We start from the raw sequence: 17,738 nt of genomic DNA, 5'->3' as shown, positions 1-17,738 counted from the left end.
CGGCGTTGACCGTGCGGCTGAGGAGGGACGCGGCTTTATAGATGTTCGGATTGGGTGACTGCTTGCCACGAGAGCAGGTTGTCAAGCAAATGCTGACATGCTCAGTCACCTGAGGACGCTCCAGCAGCAACACCCATAATGCACACACTCTGCGCAGAAGGCACATGCCAAAATCACCAAAATCATCAATATAAATAAGTCAAACTTTTGTTAAGACTCGTTATTACCGTTTAAGTTTCATACACGTATGCAGGTCCAGATGCGTAAAGATCTCGCACAGTAGTGAAAGCGGCAGGTGACTAATCACAGTGGCATCAAACGGTGGGTATATTTGTACATCTGAAAAAGACAGATAGGAATCAGCCGGAGTCCACAAGTACTAATGCTCTGACAGCTTTAGCACTAGCTAGATTTCGATTTCAGCAAGTTGGTTTTGAACAACGCCTACAGACATTTACCATAGGGTGCGCTGCTGTCGCACAGATCGGCGAAACCGACCGGCAGTAGATCAGCCCGGGAGTCCAAATGTGCCTGCAGCATTTTTAACAGTGCTGCCACCGTTTGCTGCTCATCTGCCCCGCTGCTGCTGACGACGAAGGAACATCCGTCCGCTTCAATGCGACAATGGAAGCGGTCACTGTGCAGATGTTGTGTTCCGAGCAGCGCATGAAAAACGCCGTAAAAGTGCTTGATGATACGCCACTTATCGGCGGCGTCGCGTAGAAGTTCTCGTGCCCTGGCAAACGGGACAAAATACTTACGGAACATCCACCGGCTCTGGCGGTACAACAGCGCCGGCTCGGCAAAGGCGTGCGGCGCGACAACTTGGCATCGATCCACCAGTTCAGTCCGCGTCCTGGGAGACTCAGCCCGGGCGTCGGGAGTAGCCGTTCTGGCGTCGTGCGCCACCAGCACGTCATGGGCAATAAAATTCAGTATAATGACCGGGCAAAAGCGGAATGGCCCGTCGTGCTCGTCGCGCAGCGCTGCTAGTGCTGGCGTACCGAGCCTACCGATATACCCAGGGAACTCTAACGGCCATACCCGTCCCGCATGAATCCAACTGGCGGGGACCTTTCCGCAGGCAAAGTGGATGAAAGCGCGGTCCCCCACGATGTCCTGAAGGTGGCCCAGCCAGTATGCTCCGTCCTCGTTGCTCACCGCCACGGTGCTCTGGTAGCTCAGTTGGTCGGCATCCACCAGCAGCCGCTCATAAGGAGGCATTAGCCCAGAGTTCATTGTGACCTAGTACGCAACAACAGCAGATTGTTATTTTATCGCTAGCATTTCATTCTGGTGGATTCAGTCGGGTTGTAACTTCGCGGATACTTCTAACGTACCTGATCTAATCGTTGCATTTGCATTACGTTTTTTTTTAATAAACGATATCGATGCAATTCGACAACACGGCAGGTCACACTCAGCAGTCAATGAACAACTTGTTAATACTGATCCGCGTGTTAAAGGCAAAATGCTAGACACAAATCTCAACACCCGTCTGATTTGCTCTCTGCGCGAATGCAATCGAGGAAAGTACGCCGTCCTCCACGAAATCGTTAGGAGACCGGCAGGCCGTCGCAGAATAGGGCAGGCTGGCTATGCTAGTTAGTAGGGCAGCTCTAACACTCGCATGCTGCAGAGAAATTAATAGAGGAAAGGCGGTAGATCCGTACGGCGCCTAAAACCCAGCCATACTTTGCAATCGCTTTATTCGGCTAGTTGTTTCAAAAACAGCTCGGTTTAGATACTCAGCAATGCATTAATCCAAAGCCATTAGGATATACTAAGCCAAGAAAGGCGGATAAAAATAATAACGGATCGAATAGTGAATACCCAGAGCAAGATGAACAAACTGAACGACAGGATTTCTTCTTAACAGGTAAGCAAAGGCGACTCATAGGTCATAGCATCTGTCGCTGCATTTTTACTGCATATTGACTCAGCAAAACCTTCTCTGACGCGATTCTATTGCAGAATCAAGTTGCCAACCACACCCAGTTTTTTGTACTGAACATTGGGCATCTCATGGTCAGAGCTTGGCATCGTTAGTTACTACAACAAGAAGGAAAAATAGAGCAATCTGCTTATCAGTTTCACAGATTACTGACGCGGGGATACCATACATCTACTCCAAGCTAAGTTTGCCTGGATTAATTAGGTGCCTGCACGGTCATCCCAACAAAACATTCAGAGTATCTGGCAACACTAGTAGAACATGGAGTTTGCGCCATTGCTGATGCCACAGTTCCGGCCGCTCTTGGTCGCAGCCAACCAGATGAGTTACCAGAACACGGTGGCGGTCCGCAACGATGACGACAGTTGGTGGTTGGGATACATTCAGGATATGGACGCCGACCGGGTCTTCATCCACTTCGACGCCAAAAAGGTCACGGACCGTTGGGTCCACAAGGGACGCGTCTGGCCGCTGCCCCTCCTCCGGGACGACTGGGTACCCCGGGATACCGACGGTCGGCCCATCTATGCGCACTCCGTGACGAAGACGACGGGCCGTTTCGCTTCCGACCGGTGACACACCCGATTGGAATGATACGCGGCTGTGAACAGTGTGTCAACTTCCCGGTCCTAACCGATACGGCCGCCACAGACTACGGGCGACGCAGTGGGCCTCGCGCATTAGTGCACCACTGTCAGATTAGCCAGCAGTTACCGCCAATTGGCTCCTCACTGCTCGAATTACCCTTACTGGACGCCAGCAGCGCTAATCAACGTCTGCACTGCACCAAATTTGTCCTACCGTTTCCGCGAGCTCACATGGTTCTCCGTGATACCGCGGATCCATTCCGCATCATCACGCACTATCGCCAGGAATTTCAAAGGAAATATTCGGATAGGGCGCTTTTTCGCGTGTTTTATCGCATGTTTGACTGCTGTCGCTTTCACCTGCGCATGGAACGGGAGGAATGTGTGTTTATTGTCATGAGTCTGGCAATGGATGCCGAGATAGTGAAGCACTGGGCAGCGGCGTTGCTGCAGGTGCTGGAGACACATCTGACCAACCGGGTTCATCTGCCAGTGATTTTTGTGCGGAATCGGCTCGCAGGAGGTCTGAGACACTGTAGAGCCACATTATCAGGATTGAGGACGCATTCCTACAATCGTAGCAATCCTAGACTGAGACTTTCGTTGTTTTTTAGATGCGGAAATCAAGGTATGTTCCGCGGCTGTTCGTCTGTGTCATCTGCCACCAGAGCTCTTCAGCGAGATATTTCCCCACATGGACCTACATTCGCAAATGCGGGCCAAACGGTAAGACAACCAATGCGCTGATGCATTTCGGTGAAATCACCAAAATGCAAATACAGCCACCAATGCACCGTTTGACAAAATTCGATAGCGCGCCAGGGCAGCAGTTACTGTCACCGGTGCTTGATCTCCGGAAGCTTAGCTAAATAACATAACCTTCCGGCTCTCCATATGCGCTGTTTCATGCTCGATTTGATGAGTGCCGGCAATCTTAATGAGTACAAGCTAACAAAGTACCCCGATTGCGCAACAGCGGTTTGTGCAAATATGAGCAAACTGTGCGCAGCGTTAAAAGACTATCCAATGGCAGCCTGCCAGTTGAACACGACGGCTACTGTATAGTAGTATTATTGGGTTGTGCCGAACACTTCCGGATACATCAACGCCGATGTACGGTGTCGATGTACGAATGACTGTTGTACACGTTGTCTATCTTGTCATTACGTAGCATTCTCCGTTTGAACCCAGTGCTGGCAGTTTGTGTGCATTAAAATATGCTCCTGTTGAACACGGTATATTTTGGTACGAGTATTCAGTTAATGTCTAAACCATGGACAGGCTGGCGAATTTCTAAATGTTTTTGTGCTAGGCTGTACATAGTACTTTCTGTGATTCTGGATGGGCTTGGTATTCTACTGGCTTTCCGAACGTTTTGCTGCTTTGACAAGGTGTGTGCATTGTGGCAGCTGCTGCTGAGCCATTACCGCCTGACCGAGCACATCAGTGTCTCCTTGGACAGCTGCTCCGGGATTCATTCCGATAGTAATAACTGCTTCCGCATGGCGACCCTCCTAAGTCGCACCATCAGCTCCATGAGCAAAAGTCTCACCCTACTGGGAGAATCCCATCCATATCACCCTTACTTCGTACCTTACCTGTTGTCACCCCTGCGTAATAAACTACCCTTAATCGTTGTCAAGGACCATACTGTCACGGATCCCGGACGGATAAACCGCATGTTCGAGAGGCAGTCGTATTCGCAACATCCGGCCGCTTATGTTGCGATACTATACCGAAGGAGTTGCAACTCGCTCCTACTCCATAACTGGAGTGTTGACCATCTCTTTGGCGACATAATGCGCATCGTATTTACGCGTCGTGTATACTGGAACAGCGATGCTTATATGCTACCGCTCATGAGCAGGCATTCATGAGGGATCTCACAAAGTCGCCAGAACTGCCCATCGATACACTGCGAATCACTATTCCGCGGCTGTTGCTGCGCTGTGGCGAGGACGTCGATCACTGGGCGCGCATGGCCAGCCGCGTCATGTCGGCCTTGAACGACAACTTCCCGCCGGTCCCGACCGACATGCTAGACAATGTCACGGCGGTGTATGCCCGTTGGATGCGCACTGTAAACTATCCGGATCAATGGCGGACCATTCGCAATTATCTGCTACTGTAAGTATTTCGATACGTCTCTGTCCTCTGGTTTTGAGTGTTTTCATATGGTGCTGTGGTGCAAATTGTGAAACCCTGCAACCGTATGATATCCGCAGGTTCAGCCCATTTGATCCCGACGGCCCACCACAAACGTGGGTCGCGGCTGATCTGCGACTGGTGAATGTCGCGACATTAAGCAGAGCGGCCATCTACGGAATCGACGCGGTATTCGGAGTATAACGTGGTGCATCGTGGGCCCACTCATGTTTGGTGTTGTCTAAACGTACGAGGGCGTTGGCTGCACTCAGGTTGGCACTGGAGAAATCAAAGATTCCGTATACTGTAAAGATTGGCCACCTATGTACAGTTTAGTGGGCTTTGCCATCAAAACTCGCACCAGTCGTACGTATATTAAGCTGCTGCACTGGTTCGATTGTTATGGGGTTATACGAGGTACTACGTCCCGCTTCGAATGTTTTGGATTATTCTAATGGTATGATACCTTATATTCGTCTTGCATTGGTGTTAGGGTTTTCGGGATCGTATCATTTGCACGTACATAAATGGTAAAGGTACAGGTACATAAAAGGTGCATACATAAAAGGTAAGAAGGTACATAAAAGTAAGTATAAACAGACGGTATTAAAGGGTGGTGGAACAAGTTCGAGCAACCATTCCTGTCACCAGTACGCTGACTAGCGTGAGTAGCGTCCATTTCTCCGGGTACTTCTTGTTTTCTACTGTCAGGCGGGTGCGGTTATCCGTTGTCTGCCGCCTCCCATGTGGACCGCGATCCTCCTTCACTTGTATCCCCACATGCAGACCATCGCCAAAAGGTCACTGGTCCCGAGTCGCTGCCGGCCTGTACAATAGCGGATGGACTTTCGCATCTGCAGAGTATGTGCACTGTGGTAACTGTTTTTAGACACCCGCGCCATACGCAGCACAGCCCAGACTGCAGCAATGGCGCCCACAAAGTCGCATTCGGTACGACCACGCCACGCAGTAGCGGCTGACCCGCTCCGTCCGCTTTATTACGAGAAGTCTCACGCTCTCCTACCGCAGCGAAAAGGTCTCCCTATTTTTTCCGTCTGCTGTATTGCGTTAATAACTCCACTAGCGTAGTGTGCTGCCGCAAGCACTGTACGTAGCTAGTCTAACTTAGATATTTCGAAGTGAATTTTGAGACTTTATTTACGAAACACAATTCAAGCGACTGCTAGATGACTTCCAGTGGACTAAATCAGAAAGGACAATCTAAAATTTGCAAGCTTGGCGATTATATAGCCCTACGATCGGATAAGCATCCACATTAAGAAACTTTCAAAGCCTTAGATCGCTCACTAAAAACATTAAAACGGCGTACCAAGAGATACAGAGAAGACTAGAAATCTCTCAATTCAGATCTTATCACTTATGCCTAACTATAGAACTCAAAATCGCTCTATGATATTCTTCCGGTACTCGTAACGTATGAAATCCACTTCGATATGAAACTCTGACCAGTAGTGATCACGTACATTCGTCCTGCAAGATTCCTGGGCCGTTTACTGCCAATTAAAAGCCAGTATTGGTGACCTTACCTTTTCCAATCCCCCCCAATTAGAAGATTCCTCAGCGCGCTGGATAGCCGTTTAACTACAAACGATTTTCTAGCCACTGAAACAGCATCACCCTCTTTATTCTAATAACGTTACTACATAATTATGAAGTATTGTACTCTTTGTCTATGTCCTTCTTCTTATGCGGTTGTACTGTATTTTCTTGGCCATTTGCCAAGTGCATCATACTGTCCAAATCTGTCAATTTTCTCAAAACACTGCTAGAGAAATCAATATTTTTCGCTTGAGGGTGTTTTTTTAAGTAGGCTGAAAAGACAGCCAAAGAGAAATACGGCCGTTTAATCCGTGAAACGCATCGTATCGACTCGAGAGAACATACAGTAGGTTCGATGAATATGCAACTAGATATAATCATATATTGTCTAAGCATCCATCATGTATATGATCCCATTTTTAGCATGATTGTTAAGGCACACACAAAGGCAACGATTTTCGAACGTGGTCGTCTTCCATCATGTCCAGGAGCATATGCTGCATATCCTGAATGTGGTAGATGTTAAGTGGAATAACCAAACAGTTAAACACGAACATGCCCGAATTTGTCCGCAGTTATACTTCGCTCGACAGTTGCTAACTTGCTAGGACAGATATATAAATATACTGTACAACTTCGGTCAAAGTGAAAAGGCAGTCGCGCTTGCCGTACCGATCCACTCTTCTATCAGACGCGGAAGACCTCGCTGATGCCCAGGACCGCCAGTTTGCTCAGTTGATAAACATCCACCGTCCGCAAGTCCACGTTATCCCACCATCCTGCTCTCCCGTCGCCAAAAAATGGGCTAAACCTGTCGATTTTAAAGGGTTGATTAAAGGTTATCGTGCAGCTGCCAGCTGGATTCACGAACAGCAAACTGTACTTACACATTGAGATACTCCCGAATTCCGTCCCATTCCCCGGGATATGCCAGACTGCGTACCCAGCGCTGGTGGATAACCGCCACTTTGGCGTACAAGTCGTCGCTGACCAGCGGAAAGTGGGCGTTGACGGCCCACATAAAATGGCTGGCGATAGCGTCTTCGCCCATATCGCCCTGGAAAACCACGTTGCCCAAACGGACTTGGATGCGGTCGATGGCCAGCGTGGAGCCTGATGAGACCATTAGCTGCTTCTCCGCCACCGGCAGTTCGCCCAGCAACGCGCGCATGGCGAGGCCGAACAGCTCGCAGAGCCTCCAGTTGCGGACGATGATGCGCTGGGCGGAGTCGCCAAAGACGGTCACCTGTATGGCGTAAGAGTGTTCGCTGAGACAGCCGCCGAAAGTCAGATCGTGGTCGCGCAGAATCAGCAGCGGCAGACGCGGCTTCCGGGCCCAGAACAATTTGCAGCACACGTATGTCACGTGGCAGCTATTACGCGGGCCGACGATCGTTAGGCTCTTCGTTGTGGCGCGGATGGCGCGGGAGAGCAGCAGCAGCAGGGCGTGGTCGCGGGAGAGACTGCACTGGGCGGCGCCGTTTCCGCAGGACTGGCAACGGAAGATCAGGTGCTGCGTGTTGCGCGGGTCGCTGAGGATCTGCTGCCACAAGACACACACCCTATCCAGCATGGAAAAATTACTGACTAATTTCCTGGTGCTTGCTTATCGACCAGTAAGTGCTAACGGACCTTTTGGCGCTTGCCTGCGCCTGCAGGTCCATTTGCAGAAGGATCTCGGTTAACAGCAAGGACGGCAGCCAAGCGATGCCGGTCGTTTGTTCGGCCGATACACAAGCTATTCCTGAAGGCATCGGTGAAATACGCAGCATTGACTTGTTCTCCGTCCGTTCGGCGGTATGGTGTCGCAATACTTGCCACAACGTGTCGTTGGTCCACTCCGCCGGCATCACCTCCGTCGGGGCGCTTAGCACGATGAATGTGCAGCTGTCCGTCCCGATGCACAGGTGGAAGCGACAGCTGTCACTCAGTTCCCTCAGCTGGGCGTCATCCCTTAAAGCAGCACGCAAATCCCGGACGAAACGGCATCGGTCGGCGGCATCTTGCAGCACGAACGGCGCTCCGGGGAAAAAAATAACGTGCTTAACATAATGCAAGACAGTGCTGGCGGTGGCGCAAGGTGTGTGGGTCGATGGGAGTTCCGGGATGACCTGGCAACGGTCGACCACTTCGAATCCTCCGTCAACGGCTGCCCCGTCGCTAACCGCCGCAGGTGGCGCCTGGACAAAGTACATGCCAGTAGGGCTGCGGTTGTCCCAGGCCACGCCCTTGACCAGCGCCGCTCTGAAGCGAAAGGGTCCTTCATCCACGCCCCGCAGCGCCACTTGTACCGGCACCTCCAGATCCACGCTGTCATCGGAGGACAATCCGGCGGCCGTCAACGCCAGCCACACACGACTGGCTGCTATCCAACGCGCATTCATCAGCTTGGAGTCAAAGTTAACCAGAATACAATCACTCTCGTCGGAGATGTCCTGAATGTATCCCAGCCAATAGGTTTTAGCGTCGCTGTCAGTCCGCACCACCACCGTGTTCTGGTAGCCAAAGGAGCGCCCATCCGCCGCAGTCAACATTCTTCGGAATGGCGGCAACGCTGCTAAGGACGCCATGATCCTCTGTTCCCGTTGTGATCGTCGCACCTTGTGGTGCGCGGTGGCGGCAATCGCTTAAGAACCCGAAATAAAGTGCTGGCCGGGTTTTCGCTTGTAAAACAGTAGCTCGCAAACCTTTCTCTGCCCTCTACACATATGAAACAAAATACCATTAATTTTCCAATGCTGTTACCACGAACGAGCGATTACTACTCTGGTACCGTAATGCACGAACTTAATGGTCGGCTGAACAGTGAACAGGCTCGATCGAGGCCGGCGGTAGCGCTGTCCGCGCCAGTCACTTATGCAGTTATGCATCCCTCCAATCACTTACCGAGGGTGGCTGGCTGGTTGCACAAAAATATTCGACAAAACAATGCAACGATAACGAAACACAGAACATACTGCCACGGGATACGTTGTACATAAATAAATTTGGAGATACGGTGCCGCTAAATAGGTGCGGTACCAAGCAATATTGCTGGTTACTTGTACTCATATAGAGCGTGTTACGCTTTGTTATTGACTCTGAGTATCCACAATTTCTTGTGCAAGATATCCGCTCCGGTTAATCAATAAAAGCTAGACTGGTGCGCACTGACCTTACAACCTTTCCCCACCAAACTAGCAGGCGGAAGCTGCCGCGAAGCGGCGATTACGCAGTTCCATCTGACACGTTCTTAGCAGTTACTGGGTTTCGTCCTGAACATTCCGTTACACTGCATTTTTCTGGGTCATTTTTCTAGGGTCCGATATTGTCTACATTTGTCTTCTTTTTAATTTCCCGTTCTCCGCAAAACTCTTTGATTATCCAAACGTTTTTAGGATTTCCTTTCGCTAACTACTACAAAAAATGAATGAGCATGTTAAATGTGCATGATGAAAAAGCTACAAAAATTACCGCAGATGGGTTTGCAATATCTGTCTGTCTGTGTATTATAATTATGCGCTATGCGCAGAAGTAGCTATTCGGAAATGACTCACTTCGCACAAACGGTGCCTGCACATGAACCATCCCATCAGCCGCCGCCGGGTGCATCATGGCCACGGAGACATTGACAAGAGCGTCAGAGGTCCATTAACAGCATGTCACCGGTTGGCTGATCCCACATCAGCCACATGACATCGTAATCCCGCGCCAGCGGCATTTGCACCGCTTTTCTGGCGCTGTGCTCAAGTGCCTCTCAAGTATGCAGAGTCTCCGTTTATCACGGCACTGAATCTGCGCTTTCTGCCGCTTCCCAACCGTTTCCTTATCCTTGGCAAATGTGCAATGAAGTCCCTTTTTATAATTTGGCTGTTGTGTGTGACGGCATACTGCCGGTCTGCGACCGCTGGAGAAGGTGACTCCATCGCGATGGGGATGTTAGATTCCGGATGGAATTTTCCCGGTGGGAATGATGCGGACGATCTGTTGCCAGCCACGGCACCCATGGCGGCGCTGCGTGGCAAAGATGTTGAGGAGTCTGGCGAGATCGTTGAGCCGCCAAAGAAGGTCAGTGGAAACTTTATCATAATGACCGGCTGAATAGGTCCTCCGTGTAATTCGGGTTAAATCCTAGGTTATCCCAGTAGAAAATCGTAAGATACATATTACATAAAAACGTAAGATACATATTACATATTACATACATCGTAAGATACATATTATTACGTTTTTATGGAAAATCGTAAAATACATATTACATATATGCGCCCGAGTTTAAGTTGGTATTCCGCGCACAAACAGTTTTTAGGCAAATGTATAGTACTATAGTTTAGCTGGAACGACAACGGAACCCCTCCCAGAAAACAGTGCGCGACAGTGAAAACTGCGGTGGCTGTATAGGAAATTGTGGTGTACTTACGAATTCTCGTGATTACTGATATTGTTGTACTTCGTACGTTGTTGTTTACAATCTAGCACTTCTTGTTGCAATACTACCTACTACGTACGGATGTTCCTATTCCTCATTCACTCATCCTGTTGGCCAAGCTGCAGTGAACATGTTTTATTAAAGCTACATATTATTATTACGTACTTTCTACATACTTCACAGAAATGTAAGCATATGTTGAATGCCATGTGTTGGCTGGCATAGAGATTCATGGCCTTCCTGACGCCCCAGCCGGGTCTGCGCGCCATGTTCCGCCACCTGCCCCGCCTGAGTCAGCCGGTGACGAAGACGGTGACCCCACCGGCGCCTACATCCGCGTTTCGCTCCGCCAGCTGGGGCGCTCTCCTGGCCACACAACCGGCTTTTGCGGGGAAACAGCGCGCCCGCCTGGCTAACTACGCCCGCTACACTTGACGAGAAGGGGACGGGTAGCTGGCAGGCATATGGACTGGCAATAAATCGGATTACGATAGAGCTTAATTTTACCTTGATTACGAACTATAACGGCTGGATAACCAGACCTGGAATATGTGTGTACGCCGTGATTGGATTGGTGTGCTACCTTCGCCGTTTCGATCTTGTACGAGTTACTACATGCTTTTCAGTTTCTCTGCAAATTCCTCAACAGATTGTCTTAAGTTTGTAATTAATGTAACGTCGATGCACCGTAATTCTGGGAATCGTTGGGTCACTCAGAGAAAATGCTGATTAACAATCTAGCCAAATGGCGTTTGGCATTTTCTCTACATTTTCTCGGATTTGAACAAAAGCTTACACTAAGCAATTAGCACAGTTCAGTCAGTAGCTATAGCTATAATATAGCTATAATATTAAAATTAACGGACCATTTTATTGGGAACAATTTTAGTGACTGCAACCTGAAAATGACCTCGAGGAAAATATCAGTGTGGCTGCGTGGTGCATAATTTTTGCCTGATCAAGATGGACAAATATTTTCAACCGGAAAGTGCAACTTTAATTTAGTCCACTAAGTACCAGAAGTCTCAACGTTATACTTTCTGAAATGAAAAACTGTTAACAAAGCTACTGCTTGGATAGCCTTCCGAAATGGGTTGGCAGTTAAAGGCCGGAGAATTCGTTAACATGGGCCAGCATGTGGGACCAGTCGCAGTGAGCAAACTTAGCCAACTATGAGCTGCAACTTTACCGGTATTAATTTTCTACATTGAAGTTCTAGCGTTTATTTGCTACGTAGTATTTATTCCCTGTACGTAGTATCTGTCCGTTGTATTCCCGATGCCCTATCTGTTTCTGGTGTTAGTTTTGGATCTTCTAAGGATATCCGGAGGTTAAATTCGCGTCGTTGATGCTCCGATATAAACCTGGGTACAGTTTACCGAAGTGGTAAGACACGTTCCGCGTTGGTCGTGTGGAGAGTGTATTCCGCAACCATCGCGTCGATGACGGGTTGTAAGACATTCATTATGGCATCGATATTTCCCTGGCTGTTCTCGTACATAACGTTGTATATACGGGCAATGTGAAGTAGGGAAGATCCGAGGGGGTTCCGTGCGTATCCGATGCATCTTACCACCCTCGTTGGGAGGTCGTCTTGGGCCCTGGCCGTGGCACGTTTGAGCTTCTGGATTATATTGGGTGAAATCCGCTCGGCTATCCGTCCCCATTGTCGGTGGACAGCTACGGCTAATCCGAAGTCCAAGGCCCATGCCACTATTGCCATCATCAGCTTCTGTATTAACCATGGTGTGGTCCGACCTGCGATTTGTAGGTTGGTCGACAAGTCGCGCACCAAGGACTGATAGACGTCCCTGCGCTCCGTTCGGGCGTTTCTGATGCTCCGGACCAGTTCGACGTGGAGTCGTACTGTGTGAAATCCGACTGGTCGATCGTCAGGTTGAGCATCGGGTAACCGCTGACGTACGTCGTCAGGAGCTGGCCATTCGGACGCATCCGTGTCTGGTCCGTGGCTCCACTCTTCTTCACGGTCGCCCTTAAATCCTTCGTATGGATCGGCTTCTCCGTGGTCGGAGATTTCATCGTCGGGTTCGGAAGGTTGTTCGGATTCCTTGTTCGACTGTTTTTTTGGACGTCGAGGGTTTCGATTGCTTGGCCGGTGGCTTAGGCGTCGCCTGCTGTTGTACTGCTGGCCGGTTCTTTTCCGCCCAATATCGTTCTCCCATTCGTTTCATGACCTCTGCCATCCGTTGGGTAAGGCGTTCATGTTCCTTACGGACTTCTTCCGTATTCCCAACAAGGTTGGCACAACGTGTCTTCAGTGAGGTCTAGAGCTCTTTGTCCTCTGGAAACGCGATGTCAACGCTTACGTTCTGTTGCGACCGAGTCAGGTTTGGACATGCTTTAGGGCTGGATCATTGTGGAACTCGCGTGAGACGTCGTCAGTCGGCTGTTGCTTTTGCTTACTTCTCTTGCCCGGTGCTGTTGGCGGTTCGTTTGTTCAAGCTTCGTCAATGACCAAATTGACAGATTCCGCGGTCGATTTAGCATGTGATCCCATTCAAGCTTCCGTCGGAGACGTCGTGTTCATCTCCTCCGGAGTCTGTTTCGGGTTAGTCGGAGTATTCCGGGGCGTAAACCTACGTGGGTGTTCCTTAGCAGGTCGACTCGGCATCGTTGCCGGTTGAGATGTTGCCCGGTTCGGTGAAATCTGTTTGACAGGTGATCTACTCCGTCTCGGCGTTGTTTCCGCCGGTCTTGATCCATATGATGACCTAGAGCTAGTTCGTGCGTCTATTAGCAGGGTGGTCTGCCATGTTGAATCGTCATCGTAGGTCGGATCGTCTTCGATCTGGGAGCCTTTTTTATAGTCATGGTTCGACTCGTCACTGCCGTCCGACATAATCATCGAAATCTTGTCAGTGACTGGCTGTCCTTGTTGAGGAGCGATTTCCAGAGTGTAAGCGGCCGGGTTGATGCGAGAATGTCGGAGAAGTTGGACTAGCTTTATGATAGCCGCATCTAAAGGAAGCTGTCGTAACGCTTGTCTTCCGCACCTCAGAAACATCAGTCGGCGTAAAGCCTTATCCCTGTCCTGAGTGAGGGCGTACGTCCGCTGACCGAGTGCTTGTTGCTCGTCAGTGGACAAGGTTCCCTTCTTAAGTCTCTCTGTTAGGTTGAACCGGACCTCCTTGGCATTTTTCTCCAAGCGGCCCAGGTTAATGTCAGTTTGGCAGTACTGCGGTGTCTTTGGGTCGGTTGAATCCCGTAATTGGTAGATTTCACCAATTAATCGATCCGCAGTCTGCAAGGTCTGCTAGATTTCGTCACCCGGTATAGACTGTGGGACTGCGAAAGGGTCCTGGTAAGCCGATGTCGACGGATGTGGAGGTCGGATCAGGGGATCAAACTGGTTGCGTGTCGACTGGATTTGTGTAATCCGAGATCGACGGTCAGTAGCCGAGGTCCGTTGTACTACACTGGCTTGTATTCCCGATTTGTTGATTACGGTCCCGCTCCTCGATGTAATCTCTGACCCATGTCTCTAACCTTGACGAGGTAACGATTATGTGTCGTCCAATACTGGGCGTCTTCGGGGCGTCTGGATGGTCTAATCGGCGGAGGAACTTCACTGTTTCCCAAGGCCAAAATATCACGGTCCAAGTCGTACGCCAGTTGGCTGTTAGATTCGCAAAAGGTTCGACGGGCTCTCATTGCTGAGATGAGTTCCGTCACCTGTTTACTAGGGTAACCAAGTGGATCGGTGCACTTGTTGGCATCGTTCGTGGATCAAGTATAACAGCCATTATCCGAGCTTAAGTTATCCGGGACATATGTCGTTCGCTAATGTCCATTGGCTTTGGCTGGGTCGGTCCTACCGTTGAGGTCGGCTGACTCGTGTTCATCGGTTGTTGCGACGTCAAGGTTGGTGCAGCTTTTTGGCTCTGGAAGGAATCGATTTCCACTCGTATGGCGCGGCCGCGCTGTTGCGAAGATTTCAATTGATCTTCGGTGACCTTCCGAATGGCTGGATCATTGTCGTCCATGCCGGCAAGCCGTATCGTCAGGTTGACAGCAATCTCCTCCGCACAGGTTAAGGCTCTCTGCAGCGTGACCATGTTTGGTTGGACTGGTCCAGCTACTGGTGGTTTCGACTGAACCACCTCTTTCGTGGAGGTCGGTTGCTGTTTCGCTATAATCTCCGGGAGGCCATGTCGACGTAATTTGTCGATTTTGTTGCGGAGGTCAGAGGCGCGTATCTGGTAGATCCTGAGCTGGTCTTTCAATGTTCCAATGGTGCTCTTGGACGTTCTTCGGATTTTTCAGCAGGGTTGAGGTCGCGAAGCTGTTTGGCTGGGTTCTCCTGCACATCAACTGCTTCTTGATATTGATTTTTGATCTCGTCCAGGTTGACCTCTTGTTGGTCTCTGGCGTCTTCGGCGAATTCAAGCCCTGCGTCAGGTCCCGGTGATGGGATTGGAGATGGTTCCGGTTTTATGTGGCGTTGCCTCTCCAGCTGGTGCCTGTGTAGGTACCGGCTGGTATTTTTTGACATGGTCAATTATCGACCGAAGAGCTTCCTCCAACCGTACTCGGTTCAGGCCGTGTGGTGGGAGTTCCCATTCGCAAAGTGTTTCAGCGAAACCCAGCTCGATCCCGATCAGTTCGTTCGAGGTCGGTCACTTTCGTTGGTGACATCGGTCGACCTAGCTGGTAGTTGTAGATTTCGGCCAAATCTTAACCGGCATGGTATAGATGGCAACGGCCGGCTAAACGGCTGACCTTTCAGCTGACGGCCGGCAGAAGGATTTAGCCAGCTAACTTAACGCGGCTGGAAGTCTCAGCCGGCTAGAGGGGCTGACCAAATTTTCCAACCGTCTTGGCCGGCCTCGGCTAAACCGTTGCATCTCTATGGCCTGGTTGATAGTATCAGTATGCCCCAGCCTGTTTGATATCGGTGTCGTCCGTATCAACGTCATCACCGCTGTGGTAGTCGGTGTTGACCTGCGTGGTGGTGGTGGCCTGGCGATCCGTGTACGTGACGGTTTGAGTCGAGGATGTGCGTGATCCGGTCAATAACCGACCTAAGTTGTCGATGTCATTAGGCTCGTCTTTATCAAACAGTTCCGGGGGCTGCTTTAAGTGAGCAGCCCAGGTGTCGATCTTCTTACGAGCCGCGTTGATCACGTTCGAATCCGTAGGCGTTGAATGTATATAAGCCCGACCGAAGCGTCTCTTTACCCTCGAGGATGGTTCTCCAAGCTTCGTCGATTCGCTTGGTTTCCTCGGTTTGAAGCGCCATTGCGCAATATTCTGTGGTCTTTGGTTGGGGGACTTGTTGTTCCGACATCGCGGGTTCATCTCGGACCATCTGTTGGATCCGCTCTACGATTTTAGTGAGCCGTTGGGCTTCGTCATTCGTAACAGCTCGCCCACGTGCACTAAGGCGTTCTCCCGAGTGGAGAGCTCTACCAAGATCTGTGAGCCTTTATCCATTAACTAACGTGTCACCCATGTCCGTCACGTTAGCCATGGTCCATATGTTCCAAAGCCGTCTTCCGTCGGCAAGAGCGGAGGCGACCAGGACTGGGTCGAGTTTCCGTATTCGTCCGGACAACCCTTCTGCCGCTTCAAAGTTCTGGCTTAGTTCTGGATATTTGACGTTTAAGATCGGCCATCTGCCGTCGGAATATCCGGAGTGGCATTTGCTCTGTCGGTAGGCCTTCCGGTTCCGCCTTTTTCATCTGGACATTGGCCGTTTTAATGGTCCATCGGTCTCTGTCGAGTCGAATCGCCTCGTCATGTTCGAGTCTTCGGTCAAGTTCGATCGCGTCGATTCGAGCTATCATGATTTCGGCCACCCGCTGGAGATATTGTAACTCCTGCGGGGTCGGATCCGTTGACTGGTTGCAGACTTGGGACCGTTACTGGTAAATTCAGGTTCTGCTGAGCCGGTTGTATAGGCTGAGTCAGCGGGACGACTGCAGGGTGGGTAGGCAGGGTTTCTTCTGCCTGGAACTGGTCGTCCATGTCCCTCATGTAGTTGTCCCAACCCATCAGCTCATCCATGACAGCGTTCCATTCCGTACGGTTGTCCGGTTGTTCGAAAAACAGCTTATGTAGTCTCTGTCTCAATTCAACCGTCTGATTCCATGCGTCGTCCCGCCACTGTCTAAGTTCGTCCAGTTTGGCTTGCTTTAACTCAGCTTGTCTTCGCCTTCTGCGTTCCACGACCTCCGGATACGGTGTCCGACTACCAGTTAGTGTGGTTGACGAGGCCGGTGAAACCGGTCCAAGTGCCATTAGCACTGACCTTACGACTTGTGTGGTCGTTGTTAATGTGTTTCCCGTTGGCGGTTGGGCTGAAGGGACGGTCATCGGTTGGGCCGTCTGCTTCTTCCTTTTGCTGAGTATCTGGATATTGTCATTCATAAAATTGTGCAGGCCCGCGATATGATCCAAGTGCGCCAGCCTCCGTTGCTGGTACTGCGGAGTCGTTGGTAAGAGCTCCGACAGTTCATGTGTCATGTTGCTGACTTTGGTACGGGCTATGTCGTTGAGTCGGTATAGTTCCGCCGACGTCGCTGATTCTTGGTGGCTGGCGGTCGGTAAAGGAACTCGAGCTGGCTGTAGCGGCGGAGGTCACGGCATTGCGACTTGCGTGGTCGTTGCCGGTACAGTCCCAAGTGGGGGCTGACCTCCGACCTGGTTTAAATGCACAGAAACGACTACCGACTAACCGAACCTCGGGCACCGAACAAAGAAAAAACGCCCTCCGAGGAGGAGGACGTGGATGATGAAGACGAAGATGACGATGATGAGGACTATCAGACACCAGGAGAGGGGTCGGAGGATGATGACGATGACGGTAGCCAACCTCCACCGTCTTCGGCACCACAACAGCAGGGTGAACCGGAGATATCTGATAGTCAGAATGACCACAGACGGACAGCAACGATGCTGACGAACCGATGGAAGAGGATAATGGTGATGTCTACATCCCTCAATAGTGCCGTCAACAAGTACGGATAACACGTGATCCCGACCCGAATCAACTCCTTACGGAATGGAACGAGTACACCCAGGAACTCTTACCGAATGAGATTCCGAGATTACCGATGGTACA

Source organism: Paramacrobiotus metropolitanus, unplaced genomic scaffold (genome assembly GCF_019649055.1).
Source record: "Paramacrobiotus metropolitanus isolate TYO unplaced genomic scaffold, Prichtersi_v1.0 Parri_scaffold0000027, whole genome shotgun sequence".
In the NCBI taxonomy this organism is placed as follows: Eukaryota; Metazoa; Tardigrada; class Eutardigrada; order Parachela; family Macrobiotidae; genus Paramacrobiotus; species Paramacrobiotus metropolitanus.
Note: the sequence above shows the minus strand (reverse complement) of the source record.